Source organism: Silurus aristotelis (genome assembly GCF_946808225.1).
Source record: "Silurus aristotelis genome assembly, chromosome: 28".
In the NCBI taxonomy this organism is placed as follows: domain Eukaryota; kingdom Metazoa; phylum Chordata; class Actinopteri; order Siluriformes; family Siluridae; genus Silurus; species Silurus aristotelis.
The window spans coordinates 16,598,196-16,621,449 of NC_139601.1; the positions used below are offsets into that span (position 1 = coordinate 16,598,196).

The following is a 23,254-nucleotide window of genomic DNA, read 5'->3' on the forward strand; positions in this document are numbered from 1 at the left end:
CAGGGTGTCAGAAACTGAGGATCTGATGAAGTCTCTCCAGTCTGTCAAAGCACCGTTTCACAACCAAGGTCAGAACTGGACAAGAGTCATTTAGGTGTAAAAGCTGAAGTTTCTCTGGTTCAGGAGTCACAATAAAGTGCTTGAAGCACATGAGGAATATTGATTCTTCAAGATAAAGGAATAATCTGCATGATAACAGACCCGATTTAAATAAAAGGAAAAGGAACTTTGTTTCTATTGGACAGCAATTTCCCAGATGGGATCATTACTTGACCTGATAAAACTACGGACATTTACGAATCACTTTGCACATTAGACTGCAGATCAAAGTGCCATGTGTATATTTTAACATCATTAGTTTGAATGATGGTAGAAGCTCAAAATTCATCTTTACTGGAGGTAGAAGATTTAATAGAATACTGTTATCCTGAATCAAATGTTTCATGTGTGAAGATTTCTCACAATGTGGTGGCTAAAACTGTGTTATATTCAGTGCTGGTGTTTGCAATGGCCATTACAATTTTAGGGAATTCTGTGGTCATCATCTCTATAGCGCATTTCAAACAACTTCACACACCAACAAATATTTTGGTGATGTCTTTGGCTCTGGTTGATTTGCTTCTGGGAATCACAGTGATGCCGTTCAGCATGCTCAGGACTGTGGATGGCTGCTGGTACTTTGGAAAAGAATACTGCTACTGGCATTCTAATTTTGACTTTCTTTTCACTGGCGCATCAATCTTTCATCTGATTTTCATCGCTATCGATCGATACCATGCTGTGTGCTACCCGCTTCAGTACCCAACAAGAATAACTCTACCTGTGGCAGGTTTAATGGCAGCTCTGAGTTGGATTTTGGCTACAGTGTATGCTTTCAGTACTGTTGGTACAAAAGCAAACGAAGCAGATTTAGAAGAACATATTGCAGCTATGGATTGTTTTGGAAATTGTTCCTTTTTGGTTAACATAGTTTGCGCATCTATAAGCACATCTTTATTTTTCATTTTGCCAATTTGTGTTATGATTGGTCTGTATGCTCAAATATTTTTAGTGTCAGAAAAGCATGCGAAAAAAATGGAGGGCACAAAGCAGACCAGAGCTGACATGAACTCAAACAAAATTCTACAAAAGGTAAAACATGAGAAAAAAGCAGCAAAGACGCTTGGTATAGTTGTAGGAGCATTTAACTTATGCTGGATGCCATATTTCATTATATCTGTTGTTGATCCTCTTTATAACTTCACCACTCCTGGTATCGTTTATGAACTATTTGTTTGGTTGGGTTACATTAATTCAACATTAAACCCCATCATATACGGCCTTTTCTATCCATGGTTCAGAAAAACACTGTATCTTATTGTTACACTAAAAATATTTGCTCCAAACTCCTCTGATATTAAGGTTTATGCTGCTTAAAAACTGGGTGTAAATAATTCCAGTGCATTAAAGTATTTGTTGCATGGACAAAGAATTGTACAGATTCTATTTTGATTCATATGTATTTATTATTTTGGTGTATTCTAACAAATACTTACATCCTGAATCAAACAAATGTGATGCTTTTTTCAATGTGGACACACTGTATATGCCATTGATTTACAGAAATCGAGGCTTGTGATGCTTGTGCAAGTTGACAAAACAAATTATTTGAATTCAATTTTACCCATAAAACAAAATGACTCAGTAAGTAAATGAAATGTACTTTTAAATAATGTTATTTGGGTTTATTTCTTCAGAGTCGGTAGCTAATCATTTTATTTGGATCATTGTCTTGACAATGCAGAATGTCGCAAAGATTTTCACCTGCTCTACAGAAAAATAAATACATCTCATATGTGATGATGAATGTTAAAGAGCAGGCTATTGATATCTCACATTCAGGACCATAAAAGATAACATAGATGGTTTTTTTATTTCTATTTTGCATACACAGAACATATACATTTGTTTGTGCCAAATAACCATTTACTTGATGTCTCTTTTTGTGACATACACACATGTATTGATATTGTGCATCTTAAATGCTTGTTAATTTACAATCAGATGCCAAAACTTTTCACACACTTTAAGAAAGGTGTCACAGGCAGATCTTTGCTCTGACAGCTAGCTTTTTCTATCCATATTCTAATTGCAATATGTTAAACACCCTGGAAAATGAATAAATATTTCCTTTCCGACAAATGATGCTTAAGAGTATTAGACCGGTCTCGATAATATATTGGCCAGTGCTATAAGTGCTATAAGTGAGATTTGTAATATTTTCTATTTCACAGATTTCTGCATTTTACATATAAATCAGTAACTATTAAATAATAGATAGGAAGGAAATTTGTAGCTACTGGACTCCCTGGCATTATCTTTTCTCGACAAATATTGGACATTTCAATTAACATTTCTTACAGAAAGAATTCCTTGTGTAGATAAAAACTGAGTAAAACTGAGTTTGGGTTCAGCAGGTGGGAAGTTGAAAATGTGGGAATTCTGTGGTATTTCAAACACTATCATTGTTCAACAAAAATGTTGATCCACTGTTCAAACAAATGTGTTTATAGTGTTAAAATAGATAAAAACGATTAAGGAACAATAAGAACAATACTCGCCATGGGTTATTTTAAGAGTTATTATTGTTCAGCAAAATATCTCGACATTCTGTATGTGGAGAGGCAGGTCAGGGTTTTTAAGGCCTTATTCTGCATGTTCTGCTTTTGCTAAATGCTTCTGCCACCAAGTTGAATCATTTTCTATGGCAGAATTACCTTGAAATATACTTCAAATGTGAAGGAAGCTATAGAAGAAAAACTACTTTAGATATCTGACCTTGCTATGACCTTGACCCTGTCCAGATCAATTACAAAAGTTAATCAGTTCAACTGCTCAATACAATGTCAATCCCAGTTAAATATTCTGCCACTTGGTATTGGGAACAAAATAATGCTGGTGCCTCATACATTTTCATTTACTACAGACCATTTCTTATGACAGGAAGTATATGATTTAATGGTTTATGAAGACACCATATTACTATATTTGGTAGGTTTTGTATCTCTGTATATTTTGCATGTAAAAAACTAAATATTTTTTGCTAAATCATCATGCACTTGCTGTTTCTTTGTGTGAAATAAACAGTGTATTGCAGAAGCCCACACACACTGATGTAATCCTGTAGTGATCTAATTAGCCTGTGGTTTCAGGAGACATAAATGAGATGAAAGTGTGAAGTCAATGGGATATTATGCCAGTAACACCTTTGACTATAAGGATACCTGTGAGAGAATCTCATCAATTTATTATTGCCACTAATTTGTTTTGAATCGTCGAAGCAAAATATTTGTACAAAAAGATCGTGTCTCCTGGCGTTCCGAATGATCAGGGATGAACTGTCTTGATAATAATTCTGAAATTCTAATAAACAACAATGACACCTTTGATTAGAAGGATACCTGTGAAAGATTCACCATCATTATATGTTAGAGGTGATAAATGGTCTCTTGCGTGTTTTAGACTCCATCAAAACATTACCTCATCTTTTCCTACGTGGTTACCTTTGTATGTGTATCCATTATGCAAGGACTGAACAGAATATAATATAAATTACACAAAACAATAATTTCTTTATTAATATCAAGTGAAATAAATAGAACGGAGCCTCAATGGTCACAAAATGGAAATGGCAGCTCAGTGCTGAAATTCTTAGCAGAAAATTGTGAGATTAAATCGGAGCAGCACCAAAGTGCCACTGCTAAGCCCTTAAACAAGACCTTAAACCAACATGTGAGCCACTCTGAATAAAGGATTCTGCTGCAATGCAACACATTCAAATGCCTATTATGTCACATAACTTGTGGAAAAGCCAAAATATATTTCACAATAATTAATAAACTCTGTTTTACACAGATCTTAGCACTGGTGAAGTCTTCTGTATTTATAATCAGTACATAGACAGTTTTGTTTTGTAAGCATGTTATGTTTAGTCTAATATCCTGCTAAAATGCTGGAGAGAATAAACTGTTGATTATGAGGTAATGTTTCACTGAAGATTACAGAAATAATGGGTAAAAGAAGAGATTAGGCTCAGAATATGTTTCTTTGCTGTTTTTTAATCACTTAACCCTCAGATTTCAACACAAACAGTTGGATCATTAATATTCCTTTAAATGAAACCAAAAATATTTTAAATACAAACTTTGGGATGCAGTGTCTTTGCTCGGCTTGCACAACGAGAGGCATAGACCTTTAATGAATACTGGCATGTGTTCAAGGCCAGGCACCTATGGGTCTTGGTTCAATAAAATAAATGATCTCATTGTTACGCTACAAACAGTTGTTCCTAATTCCTTTGATATAAAGAATTATGCTGCTTAAAAAAAAACTTTAATCTTTAAATAATTACAATTAACAATGTTTATACCGTAGACAATGTGGATCTAACCTGGCGGACAGTGTTGAAACAACTATTCATTTTAAACTAAAAGTCCATGATATTTTCGATTCAGACATTCGTGCCAGTGTTTCACAGCAGTCAAGACCTTATTCCGTTGAATATGTCTTATACAACACCAGTTACACTTTAAGTTTCTCTTACTAGGATGAAATATTTCATGTCATGTCAGAAAGATCTTAGCTCTGTTTACCATATATCCAGGATTTATACTGGTCTGGACCATCTATGGGCCTGCAATATAAAACTGTAACATTTAAATATATATGTGAGGTTTGCGATACTTCCTGTTCAGTTTCACATCACTTCAGCATTTAATGTGGAACAGACCCTGACAAGCTCTTTACCACGGTGTTGATGTGGCCGGACCAACACAGGTAACATTAATACCAAGGTGCAAAGTACTGCCCACTGGAGTCCTGTTAAACTTTGTGGGCGATAGATACTCTGCTTTGTGCTGAAGTCCACAACCTTTTGCCTTGCTGACATTCAGGAGGAGGTCATTTCCCTAGCACCAGGTCTCCAAACATTTATTCTCCTCCAGAGGCCTTCTTGTCATTACCAGAGATCAGTAATGACAAGATGTCCTGATGTCTGGAAGGCTTAGGGCTGTGTTTAGCAGGTGTGAGATGGTGCCATCTATTAAGTGAATAGGACGGTACACAAACAAAAATAGGTCCAGAGTGTCAGGTTTGCATTTATGGCATTTAGCAAAGGTGCTTATCCAATGTGACTTACAATTAAATAATTTATAAAAAAAAAAAAAGTATCAATGGGATTTGAGCGCACTACCCTCTGATTAGCTGTACAATGTCTGAGCACCACTCGCCATGAGCCACTCTTACCACTCTCCATCAGGTCTACCACTACAAATTCATCAGCAAACTTGACAACAGTAGCAGATTTAAAAGTGACACTAACTGGTAAGGGCTTCAGTGCTGAGGATGAGACATATCTGCCCACTCCTACTGATTATAATATGTATGTCAGGAAGACAATGGTCTCTGGGCCCTGGGCCTCCAACTTGGTGGTGAGATTAAAGACATTTTTATGTGAATAAGTTCTGAAGTGTAGTAAACAATCTTAGCTTAGAAATTAGGGCTGTGTGTAGCAGGTGTAAATTGATGTTATCTCTGAAGTGAATGAGACGGTACACAAACTGAAATGGGTCCAGGGTGTCAGAAACTGAGGATCTGATGAAGTCTCTCCAGTCTGTCAAAGCACCGTTTCACAACCAAGGTCAGAACTGGACAAGAGTCATTTAGGTGTAAAAGCTGAAGTTTCTCTGGTTCAGGAGTCACAATAAAGTGCTTGAAGCACATGAGATATATTGATTCTTCAAGAGAAAGTAATAATGTGCACGATAGCAGACCCGATTTAAATAAAAGGAAAAGGAACTTTGTTTCTATTGGACAGCAATTTCCCAGATGGGATCATTACTTGACCTGATAAAACTACGGACATTTACGAATCACTTTGCACATTAGACTGCAGATCAAAGTGCCATGTGTATATTTTAACATCATTAGCTTGAATGATGGTAGAAGCTCAAAATTCATCTTTACTGGAGGTAGAAGATTTAATAGAATACTGTTATCCTGAATCAAATGTTTCATGTGTGAAGATTTCTCACAATGTGGTGGCTAAAACTGTGTTATATTCAGTGCTGGTGTTTGCAATGGCCATTACAATTTTAGGGAATTCTGTGGTCATCATCTCTATAGCGCATTTCAAACAACTTCACACACCAACAAATATTTTGGTGATGTCTTTGGCTCTGGTTGATTTGCTTCTGGGAATCACAGTGATGCCATTCAGCATGCTCAGGACTGTGGATGGCTGCTGGTACTTTGGAAAAGAATACTGCTACTGGCATTCTAATTTTGACTTTCTTTTCACTGGAGCATCAATCTTTCATCTGATTTTCATCGCTATCGATCGATACCATGCTGTGTGCTACCCGCTTCAGTACCCAACAAGAATAACTCTACCTGTGGCAGGTTTAATGGCAGCTCTGAGTTGGATTTTGGCTACAGTGTATGCTTTCAGTACTGTTGGTACAAAAGCAAACGAAGCAGATTTAGAAGAACATATTGCAGCTATGGATTGTTTTGGAAATTGTTCCTTTTTGGTTAACATAGTTTGCGCATCTATAAGCACATCTTTATTTTTCATTTTGCCAATTTGTGTTATGATTGGTCTGTATGCTCAAATATTTTTAGTGTCAGAAAAGCATGCGAAAAAAATGGAGGGCACAAAGCAGACCAGAGCTGACATGAACTCAAACAAAATTCTACAAAAGGTAAAACATGAGAAAAAAGCAGCAAAGACGCTTGGTATAGTTGTAGGAGCATTTAACTTATGCTGGATGCCATATTTCATTATATCTCTTATTGATCCTCTTTATAACTTCACCACTCCTGATATCGTTTATGACCTTTTTAACTGGTTGGGTTACATTAATTCAACATTAAACCCCATCATATACGGCCTTTTCTATCCATGGTTCAGAAAAACACTGTATCTTATTGTTACACTAAAAATATTTGCTCCAAACTCCTCTGATATTAAGGTTTATGCTGCTTAAAAACTGGGTGTAAATAATTCTAGTAGATTAAAGTATTTGTTGCTTCAAATTGATGTGGACATATAATTGTACAAATTAAATTCAGATTTTTATGTATTTATTATGTAAGTGCATGGTAACAAAAGGAATACTCACATCCTGAATTGAACAAATTTGATGGTGTTGACTGGCTTTTGCTTTTCAATGTGAACATACTGTATGTACCAGTGTTTTATAGAAGTCAAGGCCTTATTTCAGTAAAAGAGACTTGTGATGCTTGTGCAAGTTGACACAACAAATTATTTGAATTCAATTTTACTTGCATGCATTTAAGCCTAATGTTTGTGCCAAATCATCCTTTATTTTCCGTCTCTATTTGTGATGTAAACCAGTATATTGCTGATAATCTGAGTGTCGGCCCACAGGCTGATGCAAACCTGTATATGTACACTTAATCTGTGGTAAATAGTATGTTAGATGCTTGTCAGTTTCAGTAACAGTCTGAGCTTGACTTACTAGGCCTATTAAACAGCAAATATGATATAGGAGATAGAATAGAGACCCTTGTATAAACTCCCTTGCATACTTCAGGCATTTTCTTTCGTCAACCAGTTAGCAAATATACCTATCGACATTTCTTAAAGTAAAAATCACTTTTTTCCTAGAATAGCAAAGTCCACTAAAGTCGGTAGAGCATTTTCACATTTAGCTCCTAAACTCTGGAATAGTCTTCCTGACAGTGTTCAGGGTTCAGATACACTCTCCCAGTTTAAGTGCAGATTAAAAACATATCTTTTTAGCAAAGCCTACACATAACACACATCACATCACAACCTTGTGCTCCAGAACATCTGATCACATGCACATTATCAACTTGTGCTGTTAATATCATGAACAGCAGCTACGCTAATTCCTCTCCACTGCTTCTCTTTCTCTCCCCATCCCGAGGCTTCCTGAGGTTTGGCCAGCTCCAGTCACGTCCCACCTCATGAAGATTATGGACCTATGGATGATCATGGAGAAGTAGATGCCGAGTGTTTAAAGGCCCTGGCATGGAGAAGCTGATGCTGGATCTATGATGATCACAAATTGTTCTGTATTGTTGAAAGATTTATGACCAAACTTTTGATGTCACCCATATGAGGATGGGTTCCCCTTTGAGTCTGGTTCCTCTCAAGGTTTCTTCCTCATATCATCTAAGGGAGTTTTTCCTTGCCACTGTCGCCACGGCTGCTCATCAGGGACAAACGCACACCATTCACCTTCACTGTTGTTTTCTGTAAAGCTGCTTTGAGACAATGTCTGTTGTGAAAAGCGCTATACAAATAAACTTGACTTGACTTGACTTTTTACACGAAACTGCAGATCAAAAACCTTTGCATTTATTTGGGTAAAACTGGGTAGGGGTTCTTCAAGAGGTCATTATTGTAATAGCTCATTTTGAACAACTTCATACAATTACAAACCTTTTGGGGGTGTCACTGGCAATGACAGGTTTGTCTGGTTTGTTTATTTCTACTGACACTTCGGAAAAGAATTGCATTTATGGCACACTGACTTTCTCCTCACACATAAATTAGTCATCATCATCATCATCATTAACAATCAAGATTTGACAAATTTCAGCTTTCTGTACAGCTGTTAATATTTTTGACACAAGAAAAGCTCATTGTGTCGAAAACCCATGGCTGCTATTCCTTTTATTGTTCAGTGTAAATAAAATCAATAACAGCCATAGGTTTTTCAGGTTATGTAGTGTTAGGTATTATTGTTTAGCGAAATATCGTATGACATTTGAGGGCAGACATGCCAGTTTTTTAATAAAGTAGTCAAACCATAATAGTATAAGAAAACGGCATATTCAGAAAAAAACAATGGGTTCACATGAAACAAACTAAAACTTAGAAAAACAGCCCCCGAAAAAAATTGAAATACTAGTTTCTTATCATTATATTTGCTATGGTATACTTTGGTACTTTTGATAAATGGTCTCTTGCGTGTTATAGAGTCCATCAAAACATTTTCCTACGTGGTTACCTTTGTATGTGTATCCATTATGCAAGGACTGAACAGAATATGATATAAATTACACAAAACAATAATTTCTTTATTAATATCAAGTGAAATGAATAGAACGGAGCCTCAATGGTCACAAAATGGAAATGGCAGCTCAGTGCTGAAATTCTTAGCAGAAAGTTGTGAGATTAAATCGGAGCAGCACCAAAGTGCCACTGCTAAGCCCTTAAACAAGACCTTAAACCAACATGTGAGCCACTCTGAATAAAGGATTCTGCTGCAATGCAACACATTCAAATGCCTATTATGTCACATAACTTGCGGAAAAGTCAAAATATATTTCACATTAATTAATAAACACTGTTTTACACAGATCTTAGCACTGGTGAAGTCTTCTGTATTTATAATCAGTACATAGACATTTTATTTAGGGGTCGAGAGCACAGACCCCCCTGATGGTTGATGTATGAGACCACTAAGGTATTGTCCGAACGGATCAACACTTGGTAATCTCTGAGGTCCGGAAGGAAACGTTTCAATGCTGGAAGGATGGCTAGCATCTCTAGGCATCAACCAATCGTCGATATAGTTATGGATGTGGATGCCCTGAGGTCTCAGGGGAACCAGAGCCGCATCAACACACTTTGTGAAGGTGCGAGGTAAGGAGGCAAGGCCAAACTGAAGTACCCGGTACTGGTAAGCTTTGACCCCGAAAGTGAACTTCATGAGCTTCCTGTAAGAAGGGAGGATGGATACATGACAGTAAGCATCCTTTAGATCTACCGTGACAAATCAGTCCTCAGATCTGATCTGAGACACGACCTGCTTGAGGGTCAGCATTCTGAACCTGAGTCTCATAAGTGAGCGTTTCAGCTGATGTAGATTAAGAATAGGACACAATCCACCATCTTTCTTGGGAACTACGAAGTATCAGCTGTAGAACCCAGACTCTTTCTCTAATGGAGGGACCACCTCGAAGGCAAGGAAGAGTGTGTACTTCTTGTCCCCTGACCAGAGCCTTTTCGAGGTGGGACAAACCCCATAGAACAGAGGAAGACGAGACCCGAACTGAATCGTATAATCTTTGTCTACAGTACGCAGTACCCACCAAGACACGTCTTGCAGAACTTAACCGGCTGACAAGTAGTCTCCCAGCAGGGTCCCTCAGAACGTCCTATATCAGGACTTTTTGGCAGAAGCCCTCATATCTAAAATGACAGTCCTCATATCTACCATCACCCTGGACTTCGCGCCCAGAGTGTCGCACAGGATCCCTCACAGGAGGAGTGCGAGAAGCAACACTCTGTCTCTGTAACTCCTGATAATGATGGAAGGTCGAGCAGCCCCAGCCTTTCCCACCAGCAGTGACGGCGAGGTCTAGCTTGGCGACGACTTGAGCCAAAACTGCCACAAGCTTCTCAATCTCCAATTGCAAACTGCGAGATACTCTGCTATGTGCAAAAGTCCACAAACTTTTGCCTTGCTGACATCCAGGAGGAGGCCATTTCCCTGGAACCAGTTCTCCAAACATTTATTCTGATTTATTTATTAGTCATGTGTACAAAAAGTACAGCAGAAATCTCAGGACACTAGCCTAAAAGGGCTCCAGTGCTGAGGATGAGACATGTCTGCCTACTCCTACTGATTATGATATGTATGTCAAGAAGACATAGATATCACAAGTCCCTGGGCCTCCAACTTGCTGGTGAGTTTGGAAAAATTATCATGTAAATAAATTCAGAACTGTAGTAAACAATCAGCATTCGATGTAATTTGCCTTCCTGATGTCTAGAAGGCTTAGGGCTGTGTGTAGCAGGTGTGAGATGGTGCCATCTATGAAGTGAGTCGGAAGGTACACAAACTGAAATGGGTCCAGGGTGTCAGGTAGTGAGGATATGATGAAGTTTCTCCAGTCTGTCAAAGCACCGTATCACAACCAAGGTCAGAACTGGACAAGAGTCATTTAGGTGTAAAAGCTGAAGTTTCTCTGGTTCAGGAGTCACAATAAAGTGCTTAAAGCACATGAGATATATTGATTCTTCAAGAGAAAGTAATAATGTGCACGATAACAGAGCCGATTTGAGTAAAAGGAAAAGGAACTTTGTTTCTATTGGACAGCAATTTCCCAGATGGGATCATTACTTGACCTGATAAAACTACGGACATTTACGAATCACTTTGCACATTAGACTGCAGATCAAAGTGCCATGTGTATATTTTAACATCATTAGCTTGAATGATGGTAGAAGCTCAAAATTCATCTTTACTGGAGGTAGAAGATTTGATAGAATACTGTTATCCTGAATCAAATGTTTCATGTGTGAAGATTTCTCACAATGTGGTGGCTAAAACTGTGTTATATTCAGTGCTGGTGTTTGCAATGGCCATTACAATTTTAGGGAATTCTGTGGTCATCATCTCTATAATGCATTTCAAACAACTTCACACACCAACAAATATTTTGGTGATGTCTTTGGCTCTGGTTGATTTGCTTCTGGGAATCACAGTGATGCCGTTCAGCATGCTCAGGACTGTGGATGGCTGCTGGTACTTTGGAAAAAAATACTGCTACTGGCATTCTAATTTTGACTTTCTTTTCACTGGCGCATCAATCTTTCATCTGATTTTCATCGCTATCGAATCGATACCATGCTGTGTGCTACCCGCTTCAGTACACAACAAGAATAACTCTACCTGTGGCAGGTTTAATGGCAGCTCTGAGTTGGATTTTGGCTACAGTGTATGCTTTCAGTACTGTTGGTACAAAAGCAAACGAAGCAGATTTAGAAGAAAATATTGCAGCTATGGATTGTTTTGAAAATTGTTATATTTTGGTTAACATAGTTTGCGCATCTGTATGCGCAACATTCTTTTTCTTTTTGCCAATTTGTGTTATGATTGGTCTGTATGCTCAAATATTTTTAGTGTCAGAAAAGCATGCGAAAAAAATGGAGGGCACAAAGCAGACCAGAGCTGACATGAACTCAAACAAAATTCTACAAAAGGTAAAACATGAGAAAAAAGCAGCAAAGACGCTTGGTATAGTTGTAGGAGCATTTAACTTATGCTGGATGCCATATTTCATTATATCTGTTGTAGATCCTCTTTATAACTTCACCACTCCTGATATCGTTTATGACCTTTTTAACTGGTTGGCGTACATTAATTCAACATTAAACCCCATCATATACGGCCTTTTCTATCCATGGTTCAGAAAAACACTGTATCTTATTGTTACACTAAAAATATTTGCTCCAAACTCCTCTGATATTAAGGTTTATGCTGCTTAAAAACTGGGTGTAAATAATTCTAGTAGATCAAAGTATTTGTTGCTTCAAATAGATGGACAAAGAATTGTACAAATTCTATTTAGATTTGTATGTTTTTATTATTTAGGTGCATTCTAACAACAAATTTAATGGTGTTGACTGGCTTTTACTTTTCAATGTGGACTCTGTGTTTAATAGAAGTCGAGGCCTTGTTCCAGAGCAGTTGACAGAACAAATGATTTTTTATTAAATTTGACCTGCATGCGTTTAAGCCTAATGCTTGAGCCAAATCATCCTTTATTTGCTTTCTCTATTTGTGACATAACCCAGTGTATTGCTGATAATCTTAACCCTTTTTTAATAAAGAAGTTAAGGCCTTAATAGTTTATGAATACACCATATTCAGAAAGAACAATGGGTTCTCATAAAAAAAATAAAAAAAAAACTTAGAAAGACAGCCTAAAAAAGAAAAACAGGTGTTTATCACTATATTTGGTAGGTTTTGTATCTCTGTATATTTTGCATGTAAAAAACTAAATATTTTTTGCTAAATCATCATGCACTTGCTGTTTCTTTGTGTGAAATAAACAGTGTATTGCAGAAGCCCACACACACTGATGTAATCCTGTAGTGATCTAATTAGCCTGTGGTTTCAGGAGACATAAATGAGATGAAAGTGTGAAGTCAATGGGATATTATGCCAGTAACACCTTTGACTATAAGGATACCTGTGAGAGAATCTCATCAATTTATTATTGCCACTAATTTGTTTTGAATCGTAGAAGCAAAATATTTGTACAAAAAGATCGTGTCTCCTGGCGTTCCGAATGATCAGGGATGAACTGTCTTGATAATAATTCTGTAATTCTAATAAACAACAATGACACCTTTGATTAGAAGGATACCTGTGAAAGATTCACCATCATTATATGTTAGAGGTGATAAATGGTCTCTTGCGTGTTTTAGACTCCATCAAAACATTACCTCATCTTTTCCTACGTGGTTACCTTTGTATGTGTATCCATTATGCAAGGACTGAACAGAATATAATATAAATTATACAAAGCAACTATTTCTTTACAATTATTACATGCAATGAATTTAACAGATCTTAACTGCTCACAAAATGCTCGGTGCTGGAGTTTAAATCTCAGCACCACTAAAATGCCACTGCTAAGGCCTTGAACAAGGCCCTTACCTCAAATGTGAGCCACGCTGGATAAAGGTGTCTGCCAAAATGCAATACAGTACATGCAAATTCATATCATGTGTCAACTTGCAGAAAGGTTCAAATGTCCTAGAAATAATGAAATGGACAGGTATGTTCTTTACAAAACTAATGGCATTTCCTAAATAATCACTTTTTATATGACACTGAAGAGCGACGACATGTCACAAATATTTTTGACCTCTTTAGATTTAATGGTGCCTGAAGATGCAAACTAATTGTTGCTAAAAGAAGTTTGAATGAGACCTATTATCCTGGTTCAAGTGCCTCTTGTTTGAAAACACCCTATTTAATGTTTGGGAATTTTGGACTGATTCAGAAAAAAAATTTCTTCACCAATCAACATACAAGCTTTCACTGATTCCACATTCACCCTAATCACATGCACTCCTTTTAATCTCTGGTTCATGTAACACTACGATTTTTACACAAATAAAGATTTGCTCATTACTCCTCTGATGTTAAAGTTGATGCACTTTAAAGCCTATAATATAAAATAGATAATTACAGTTCAGTGAACTGATTCCTGTTTTTTCCAGTTCTAATGCAGCTGTTATTAGGTTACACAGACATGCTAATGTTTTGCCATAATCAAGGCCTGATTTCACATAGAAAAAAAGTGCTAGTGATGCTGGTGTACACTGCTTTGAAATGAAGAATTAAAGTAAACTAAGTTTTATTCACTTCCAGAAACACCAACAATATTCCTGGGGAGGAAAACAAACAACAATGCAGTATATAGTATTCTAAATGTGAACTATTAAAGAACAACAGTTTTAAACATTACACACTGCTGGGTGCAATATTAATGCCATAAAATAATTCTTAATTGTCAATTGGTGAAGGCATGATATCTGTATCATGTGAAGGGACTGAAGAATGCATCAGACGTTTTTAATTACTTCAGGTCTTTTCATGTATTAGGTCAATTTGAATCAGGTATAAATACCTTACATCCAAAACCAATAATAGATAATAACATCTTGCTTGCCATTATCACAGATACACTATATTTCCAAAAGTATTGGGTCACCTGGTCATAAGTTGGTATGTGATTTTTGAACATTGCATTCCATATTTAGTCCCAATTTGCTCTTGTACAGTAAATCCCTCCACTTTACTGGAAAGATGTTCCACTAGATTTTGGAGTGTGCTTATGGATATTTGTGTTCATCAGCAACAAGATTGTTATGAAAGGCAGGTAGGTGAGGAGGGCTGGGGTTCAGTCAGCATTCCAATTCATCCCAAAAGCTCTATAGCAGGCCACTCAAGCTCTTCCTCTCCAAAGCATGTGAACCAGATCTTCAAGAAGCTCACTTTGTGCAGAGAGGCATTACAATGCTGGAGCAAGTTTGGGTTTCCAAGTTCAAGTGAATGCAACATTTTATTATAATGCATCTAAAGACGTCCTGCACAACTGAGCGCCTCCAGATTTGTGGTAACAGTTTGGAAAAGAACCACATATAGCAGTAAAGGTCAGGTGTCCCAATATCTTTGGCAATATAGTGTATGTGGATATGTAGGCCTCTCATATATATTATTATTATTATTTTTTTTTTTTTTTTTACCATTTTCATGATTAATGTATCTGTGTCTTGCATGAAGAAAACGCTATTTATTTTTTTTGCTAAATCATCATGCACTTGCTGTTTCTTTGTGTAAAATAAACAGTGTATTGCAGAAGCCCACACACACTGATGTAATCCTGTAGTGATCTAATTAGCCTGTGGTTTCAGGAGACATAAATGAGATGAAAGTGTGAAGTCAATGGGATATTATGCCAGTAACACCTTTGACTATAAGGATACCTGTGAGAGAATCTCATCAATTTATTATTGCCACTAATTTGTTTTGAATCGTAGAAACAAAATATTTGTGCAAAAAGATCGTGTCTCCTGGCGTTCCGAATGATCAGGGATGAACCTTTTTTAATAATAATTTTATAATTCTAATAAACAACATAGACACCTTTGATTAGAAGGATACCTGTGAAAGATTCCCTAAATATCTGGTCTCTTGTGTGTGTTAGACTCCCATCAAAACATTAGCTCATCTTTTTCATATGTCGTTACCTTTGTATGTGTATCCATGATGCAAGGACTGAACAAGTTACATTGAAGTGATGAGTCAAAGTAGGGATAAGGTTTAGAATTAAAATATGTTTCTTTGCTGTTTGTCATTCAACACTCAAATTTCATCAAAAACATTTGAGTCATTAGTATTCCTTCAAAGGCATTTAGAAATATTTGAAATACAGACTTTGGGGTATCAGTATTTTTGCTTGGCTTGTACACCGAGGCCCAGACCTGTAGGGTATGTGCCAGCATGTGTTCAGGAGCAATCATATACAGCCTTCTCTATTAATGACTCAGAAAGACATCTCATTGTTGCACTAAACATATTTGCTCCTAATTCCTCTGCTATAATTTTTTATTGTTTAAAATAGAAATGGACTATGAATATTGTGGCTCTAACCTGATTGCTAGTGTTAAAAGAATTATTACGGTTTGGCAAACTCTCCAATGATATTTTCTATGTGTTTCTCAGCATTCAAGGCTTTATTCCAGAAAAAAATGGGTCTTGTGATGCTTGTGAAAAATAAAATTGTACCTATATAAAGAGGGTACTCTGTAGTTATAGTTGATGTTTCTCAATAAAATGTATTTTTTTGACAGTATAGATCTTATGCTGTAATAACTTTAATTCGATCAATGTGTTCACACATCCGCCTTGATGCCTATTTTTCACATCCCCTACAGGATTGCAAAGGTTTTTATCTATGTGAGCGTAAATGTTAAGAAGCAGACAGACACATCTTGGCTTAAATCACACACCTGGACTTCAGCACATTCACACCCTATATAAACATCCTACAAATCCACACACAATGTGGCACATAAGTACTGATCAGTGTAGAATATTCTTCTGCCATACTTTTGTACAGAATTATTATTAGATTATTAGGCCTAAAGGGGCATCATCAGCACCAGTTAGGTGTCAAAATGACAGTTTTTTGGCAAGTAAAGAATTTTCCACAGCAAACATCTCATGCAGGCGCAATGTGGAAATGTGTGGGTTTATTTTGGTGGATTGTGAGTTAGCCCATTCAGGGCTCATAGCAGTTTTGACCTTATAAGGACCCTATGTGGGCTTCATAGAAAACACATATAAAACCCACAGAGGACCGTTATAGAATAAAATAGCCTTTATTTGTCACATATATATTACAGCACAGTGAAATAAATGACTTTGCATATCCCAGCTTGTTCAGAAGATGGGATCAGGGAGCAGGGTCAGTCATGATACAGCACCCCTGCAGCACAGGGGTGACAGATTGGCAATGCTAGGGCTTGAACCTCTGCCCTTTCAATCAGTGACCCAGCATCTTAACCACTGAGCTACTACTCCCCCTTATGGCTTATGGCTATCCCCCACATTTAGAGCCAACATCAATTCTGCTCTTTTGGGCCCTATGAGAGTTTTCAGTGAGCAACTCACCTGTGGGATTGCCCACAGATAACCTACAAAGGCCCCCTGTAGCTTAGACCATTCAATGCCCACAGCCGTTTTGCACTTTTGAGCATCGGGAGTAGATAATCCAACTGTGGCTTTGTCTGTAGAAAGCCCACGGAAGCCACTGTGGCTTTGCCCATCTGGAGCCCACACCATTCCAATTTCATCATCTTAGATTGTTTACCTGGTTGATGGAAAAAGCCTTCAGATTTCACTGATATGTTAATACTAATAATTAATACTAATAACTGCTCATTTCTGTGGCAAAATTCACTCAGGAAACCAGTGTTAAAAATATATATTTAGATAAAATAAATTCTATTTCTATGCACTATATAATGAATAATGATGGTTAATTACCAGCGAATCATTTTGTGCCTGTCAATACTGTCAAATTAAAAACACAACGGAACGCAATTTGATCCGCAACCATATTAAGCCATGATGGACTACACTGCAATGTAAAAAACATACACTGCAATGGATTTGGATCATGGTTCAGAAGTAAAAGTAACTTCCTATTATACAATTATTTCCCAAGTGGTGTCTTTCATCATGCAGCATGCAAATATAATTTCTGGCTCTTCTCACCAACAGAATCATTTGATACGGAAGCTTTGGAGAGACGTGACTGGTCGCCATTTTTTTTATACTTTGATGTTGAAGGATGCTGGAGACTCTTAGTTATTTACAGGAAGAAGCAGATGTTAAACTTTACTGTTTTCCTGAATTAAATTCATCTTGCATCAAAAACCCTCATAATGTGGCAACTCAGACTGTGTTATATTTTATACTGGTGTTTGCAATGACCATTACAATTCTAGGAAACTCTGTGGTCATCATATCCATAGCTCATTTTAAACAGCTTCACACACCTACAAACATTCTGGTGATGTCTCTGGCACTGGTGGATCTGCTTCTGGGAATCACGGTCATGCCGTTCAGCATGATCAGGTCTGTGGATGGCTGCTGGTACTACGGCAAAGAATTATGCTTTTTATACTCCAGTTTTGACATGTGCCTCACTGGAGCATCAATTTTCCATCTGGTTTCTATTGCAATTGATCGATATCAAGCTGTTTGTTATCCACTTCAGTATCCTACAAGAGTGACTATACCTGTTGCATGGTTTATGGTAGCTGTGAGTTGGACTGCAGCAACAGTGTACGCTTACAGTCTCTTATTGACAGAACCAAGAATAGACAGTGAATTGACAAATTGTTTGGGAAGTTGTAACGTTGTTATGAATGCTCTATGGGCTACACTCAGTATAGTTATAGGTTTCTTTTTACCATGCTGTGTTATGATTTGTTTGTATGGTAAAATATTTTTTATTTCAAGAAAGCATGCAAGAAGAATTATGGAGAAAAATGTGATTTTAAACAAGTTTTCACAAAGAGTTAAACATGAGAACAAAGCAGTAAAAACTCTTGGGATTGTTGTAGGGGCCTTCAACTTTTGCTGGATGCCATATTTTGTTACCACCCTACTTGATCCTTTTATTGACTCTGACACCCCTTTTTTATTTTATGATTTTTTTGTCTGGTTGGGTTACATTAATTAATTATTGAGCCTGAGCCCACTGCAAACCTCAATTTAGTTCTTGGCTGACAGAAAGGAACAGCTGACACTAGACTGAATGCCAAAACCGAAATGATTGAGATCACATTTTTTAACCCATTCTGATTGAACTGTTGGTGTGAATACTCCACATACCCTATAACAATTATCCATATTCTGGGCCTTATTTTTAGGATGCACTGTCCTGCTGCAAAACAAGTGACATACAGTAATTGCATGACTGAGTAGGCATACAGGTGTTTGTTAAACACTAAATTTGCTTAGTGGCACATACAGTTGTATGAAAAAAAGTAAGTACACCCTTTAATTCTAAAGATTTACATATCATGACATTAAAGGTCAGGTTTTGAAATGAAGTCAATCTGAGATTAACAGAAACATGACATATTTCATGTGGCACCGTTTTTTTTTTTTTTTTTGTCAAAATCAAGCAAAATTCAAGAAATTGTGTGAAAAACTAAGCACACTCTTCCTTCTTCAATGGAAATTCAGAAGCTACAGTAAGTAGCAGTCTGGTGCTGCTAATAAAATGCCCTTGATTAAGTGATAATCAACAAGTGTGATCACCTCTATAAAAGTAACACAATGCTAAAGAAAGAAGGACATCAGGGAAAGTTTACAGTGGCACAATTACATTTTATTTGTATGTTATATATATATATATATATATCACAGGCAAAATGTGCTTGTTGTAAATACAGGTATTCATTTCCATAGCAATATTATTGCCACTTTGTTCAGATGCAGAAGTAACTCTATTGGACAACAATCTCCCAGATGGCCTTATTCATTGGCTCTAAAGCAAATATAAATGCCACTGCAGGAAAGTGAGTATATCATATAGGTCTATTTGTTACTGGACATCAACAACAAATGTACATTTTTATGTCAAAAGATGCCAGAAACTATTCATTTATCTTTCCTGGAAGAAACATATTCTGAAGAGTTCTGTTTTCCTGATTCTAATATCTCTTGTTCAAAAGCTTCTTACCATGTAACTATTAAGACTGTGTTATATTTTATACTGGTGTTTGCAATGACCATTACAATTCTAGGGAACTCTGTGGTCATCATATCCATAGCTCATTTTAAACAGCTTCACACACCTACAAACATTCTGGTGATGTCTCTGGCACTGGTGGATCTGCTTCTGGGAATCACGGTCATGCCGTTCAGCATGATCAGGTCTGTGGATGGCTGCTGGTACTACGGAGAAGGACTGTGTTTTTTATACTCCAGTTTTGACATGTGCCTCAGTGGAGCATCAATTTTCCATCTGATTTCTATTGCAATTGATCGATATCAAGCTGTTTGTTATCCACTTCAGTATCCTACAAGAGTGACTATACCTGTTGCATGGTTTATGGTAGCTGTGAGTTGGACTGCAGCAACAGTGTACGCTTACAGTCTCTTACTGACAAAAGCAAATATAGACAGTGAATTGACAAACTGTTTGGGAAGTTGCAGCCTTATTTTGAATGCACTATGGGCAACGTTGAATATAGTTATAGGTTTCTTTTTACCATGCTGTGTTATGATTTGTTTGTATGGTAAAATATTTTTCATTTCAAGAAAGCATGCAAGAAGAATTATGGAGAAAAATGTGATTTTAAACAAGTTTTCACAAAGAGTTAAACATGAGAACAAAGCAGTAAAAACTCTTGGGATTGTTGTAGGGGCCTTCAACTTTTGCTGGATGCCATATTTTGTTACCACAGTACTTGATCCTTTTATTGACTCTGAAACCCCTTTTTTACTTTATCATTTGTTTGGCTGGTTAGGTTGCATTAATTCCACCTTAAACCCCATCATATATAGCTTTTTTTATCCCTGGTTCAGAAAAACACTGTATCTCATTGTTACACTAAAAATATTTGCTCCTCGCTCGTCTGAGATAAAAGTTTATACATAATAACAGCAATTTATTCAAGAGTTAAAATTAATTGTTATTTCCCTAAAACGATTAAATACATTAATTAGTCATGTCTGTGATGATAATATAAAAAACATTGTATAATGCATTCTATGTGTATAAGCACACTTTGCACAACACAAATTATCCATTGCTTTATTACAGAATTAGCTGTCATGAAGCATTGCATATGTACATGTCTTGAAACCAAAAATGCAGATAAATACATGTACATACAATGATATTTTCATGTATTTACATTTTATGCAACTATTGAAGGCTGGATACAATTTCATGTAATACAACTGCAATTTTAACTCATTAGTTGAATTAAAACCATATCATAAAGGCTTGTGCTGCCTATTTGACTACTTTATACCTGTAGGATTAATTAAAATATATATTATATATTTGCCTGCCTGATTGTTGTGGGTATTTTTGGACTATGGTCTTAAACTTTTGATCAGCTGATGAACAGCCTGTTTGAGTTGCAGTTCTTACAACCTGGTTATGATCCACCAGGGTGAAACTTCTGAACATTGCCAACCCAGAATAACTTGGAAGGCAGTTCTGGAAGGACAGTGATTGTCATAGCCAGCTACTGAGTACCCTCAAAAAAATGAGCAAAGACTCTGGATGGGCTGTAACTGAACAAACGTTTTGCATTCAGTTATTAACTCACTCGTTTATACAGTAATTCTGTCATAAATACGTAAGTAGACATAAGAAGATGGATAAATTGTTGCCATTAAGGCATGCACATGGTCAGCAACAATATTCAAATAGCTTATCACATTCAAACATTATTGACTGGCATTAGCAGGGCCAAATTGTGCCAAGAAAACATCACCCACACCATTATACCACCTCCACCAGCCTGGACTGTAGACACGAGGAAAGTTGGGAGATTGATGTGGTCAGCAAATTGTGTTGTTTCTGCAAATACCAAGATTCATCCTTCCAGGCAAGGTTTGTCCAGTCTTTAAATGTACAATTTTATTCAGGAACAGAGGTTCATCCACAGCTTAGTAGTGGCCCCTCTGCACCAGCAGAACTTTGCCCACCGGCCCTTCTCATGGAATCACGAGGCTGAGCCAACGTTCACAAAGCTCAAAGACCTCTTCACATGGCATTGTGCTTACCAAGAGAGATGCCATTGACAACCGGATGCATCCGTGTGCCTTTTTCTCTCTTTGCCTGACTGAACAGAATTAGCCCATTGGAGAGTGGGATTCCTGGCAGTGAAATAAGCTCAGGAAAAGTGGTGCCACTGGTTGGAGGGTGCCAAGACACCCTTTTCGGTTTGGACAGACCACCGGACACTGGAATATCTAAGTACGGTCAAAAGTCTTAATCCTCAGCAGGCACGCTGGGGCCTATTCTTAAGCTGGTTTAACTTCACTCTCTTACCGCCCGGGATCCAGGTACAGAAAACCTGATGCTGTCTCCAGGCTGCACTAGCTTAACAAGGAGGGTGATCCTACACTGGAACCCACACTTCCCCCTTCCAACACTGTGCACTGGACATGGTCCTCGAGGAAAGGGTCAAGCAAGCCACAGTCGACAAGCCAGGGCCTAAACAGGCTTTCTCCCTCTGCCGAGCATACCGATATTCTTACTGTGGTGAACCCCTTTTTCAAGATGGCCCACTTTATTCTCCTTGCCAAACTGCTGTCTGCTAAGAGGACAGCCTCACTCAAACTCCAGCACAGTTTCCGCCTGCAAGGCCTACCGCGTAACGTCCTCTCCAATCGGGGCCCTCAGTTCACTGCTAACGTTTGGAAGGAGATCTTTTGCCTCTTAGGCACCCCAGTCAACCTATCCCTTGGTTCCCATGCCCAAACCAATGGCCAGACAGAGAGGCTCAAGCGAGAACTAAAGACCAGACAAGACATCCCATGTGCCTAAGAGGCCTCCTCCTGGGCCTCCAACCTACTGTGGGTGGAGTATGCCCATAACGCCCTTTCAACTGCCGCCACAGGCCTATACCCCTTTCAGATGGTCTCTGGCTCTATAACCATTTTCAAATAATTTAAAGCTTATTATTATATAGAGGATTATTTACAAACAGAAACACATTCAATGCAGCTGCCAATCATCACAGAAGTGGACATCCCAGCAAATTCACAACAAGGTCAAACTGTGCAGTGCACAGGGAAACTGCAAAAAAACACACACCGATATATATATATATATATATATATATATATATATATATATATATATATATATATATATATATATATATATATATATATATATATACAGTGAGGAAAATAAGTATTTGAACACCCTGCTATTTTGCAAGTTCTCCCACTTAGAAATCATGGAGGGGTCTAAAATTGTCATCGTAGGTGCATGTCCACTGTGAGAGACATAATCTAAAAAAAAAAAAATCCAGAAATCACAATGTATGATTTTTTAACTATTTATTTGTATGATACAGCTGCAAATAAGTATTTGAACACCTGAGAAAGTCAATGTTAATATTTGGTACAGGAGCCTTTGTTTGCAATTACAGAGGTCAAACATTTCCTGTAGTTTTTCACCAGGTTTGCACACACTGCAGGAGGGATTTTGGCCCACTCCTCCACACAGATCTTCTCTAGATCAGTCAGGTTTCTGGCCTGTCGCTGAGAAACACGGAGTTTGAGCTCCCTCCAAAAAGATTCTCTATTGGGTTTAGGTCTGGAGACTGGCTAGGCCACGCCAGAACCTTGATATGCTTCTT

At 37.4% G+C, this 23,254-nt stretch overlaps 5 pseudogenes across 5 annotated transcripts; all 5 read left to right on the plus strand.

Moving 5' to 3' along the window:
- Nucleotides 1-366: 366 nt before the first annotated feature.
- Nucleotides 367-1,416, plus strand: LOC310722294 (trace amine-associated receptor 13c pseudogene; annotated as a pseudogene). The gene has a single exon. The product of its transcript is annotated as a trace amine-associated receptor 13c pseudogene (transcript).
- A 4,559-nt stretch (nt 1,417-5,975) lies between these two features.
- LOC310722295 (trace amine-associated receptor 13c pseudogene) lies at nt 5,976-7,025 on the plus strand (annotated as a pseudogene). The gene has a single exon. The product of its transcript is annotated as a trace amine-associated receptor 13c pseudogene (transcript).
- A 4,150-nt stretch (nt 7,026-11,175) lies between these two features.
- Nucleotides 11,176-12,310, plus strand: LOC310722296 (trace amine-associated receptor 13c pseudogene; annotated as a pseudogene). The gene has a single exon. The product of its transcript is annotated as a trace amine-associated receptor 13c pseudogene (transcript).
- A 5,525-nt stretch (nt 12,311-17,835) lies between these two features.
- Nucleotides 17,836-18,594, plus strand: LOC310722297 (trace amine-associated receptor 13c pseudogene; annotated as a pseudogene). The gene has a single exon. The product of its transcript is annotated as a trace amine-associated receptor 13c pseudogene (transcript).
- Nucleotides 18,595-19,436: 842 nt separating this feature from the next.
- On the plus strand, nt 19,437-20,523 carry LOC310722298 (trace amine-associated receptor 13c pseudogene; annotated as a pseudogene). Its single transcript has one exon. The product of its transcript is annotated as a trace amine-associated receptor 13c pseudogene (transcript).
- The last annotated feature ends 2,731 nt before the right edge of the window (nt 20,524-23,254 follow it).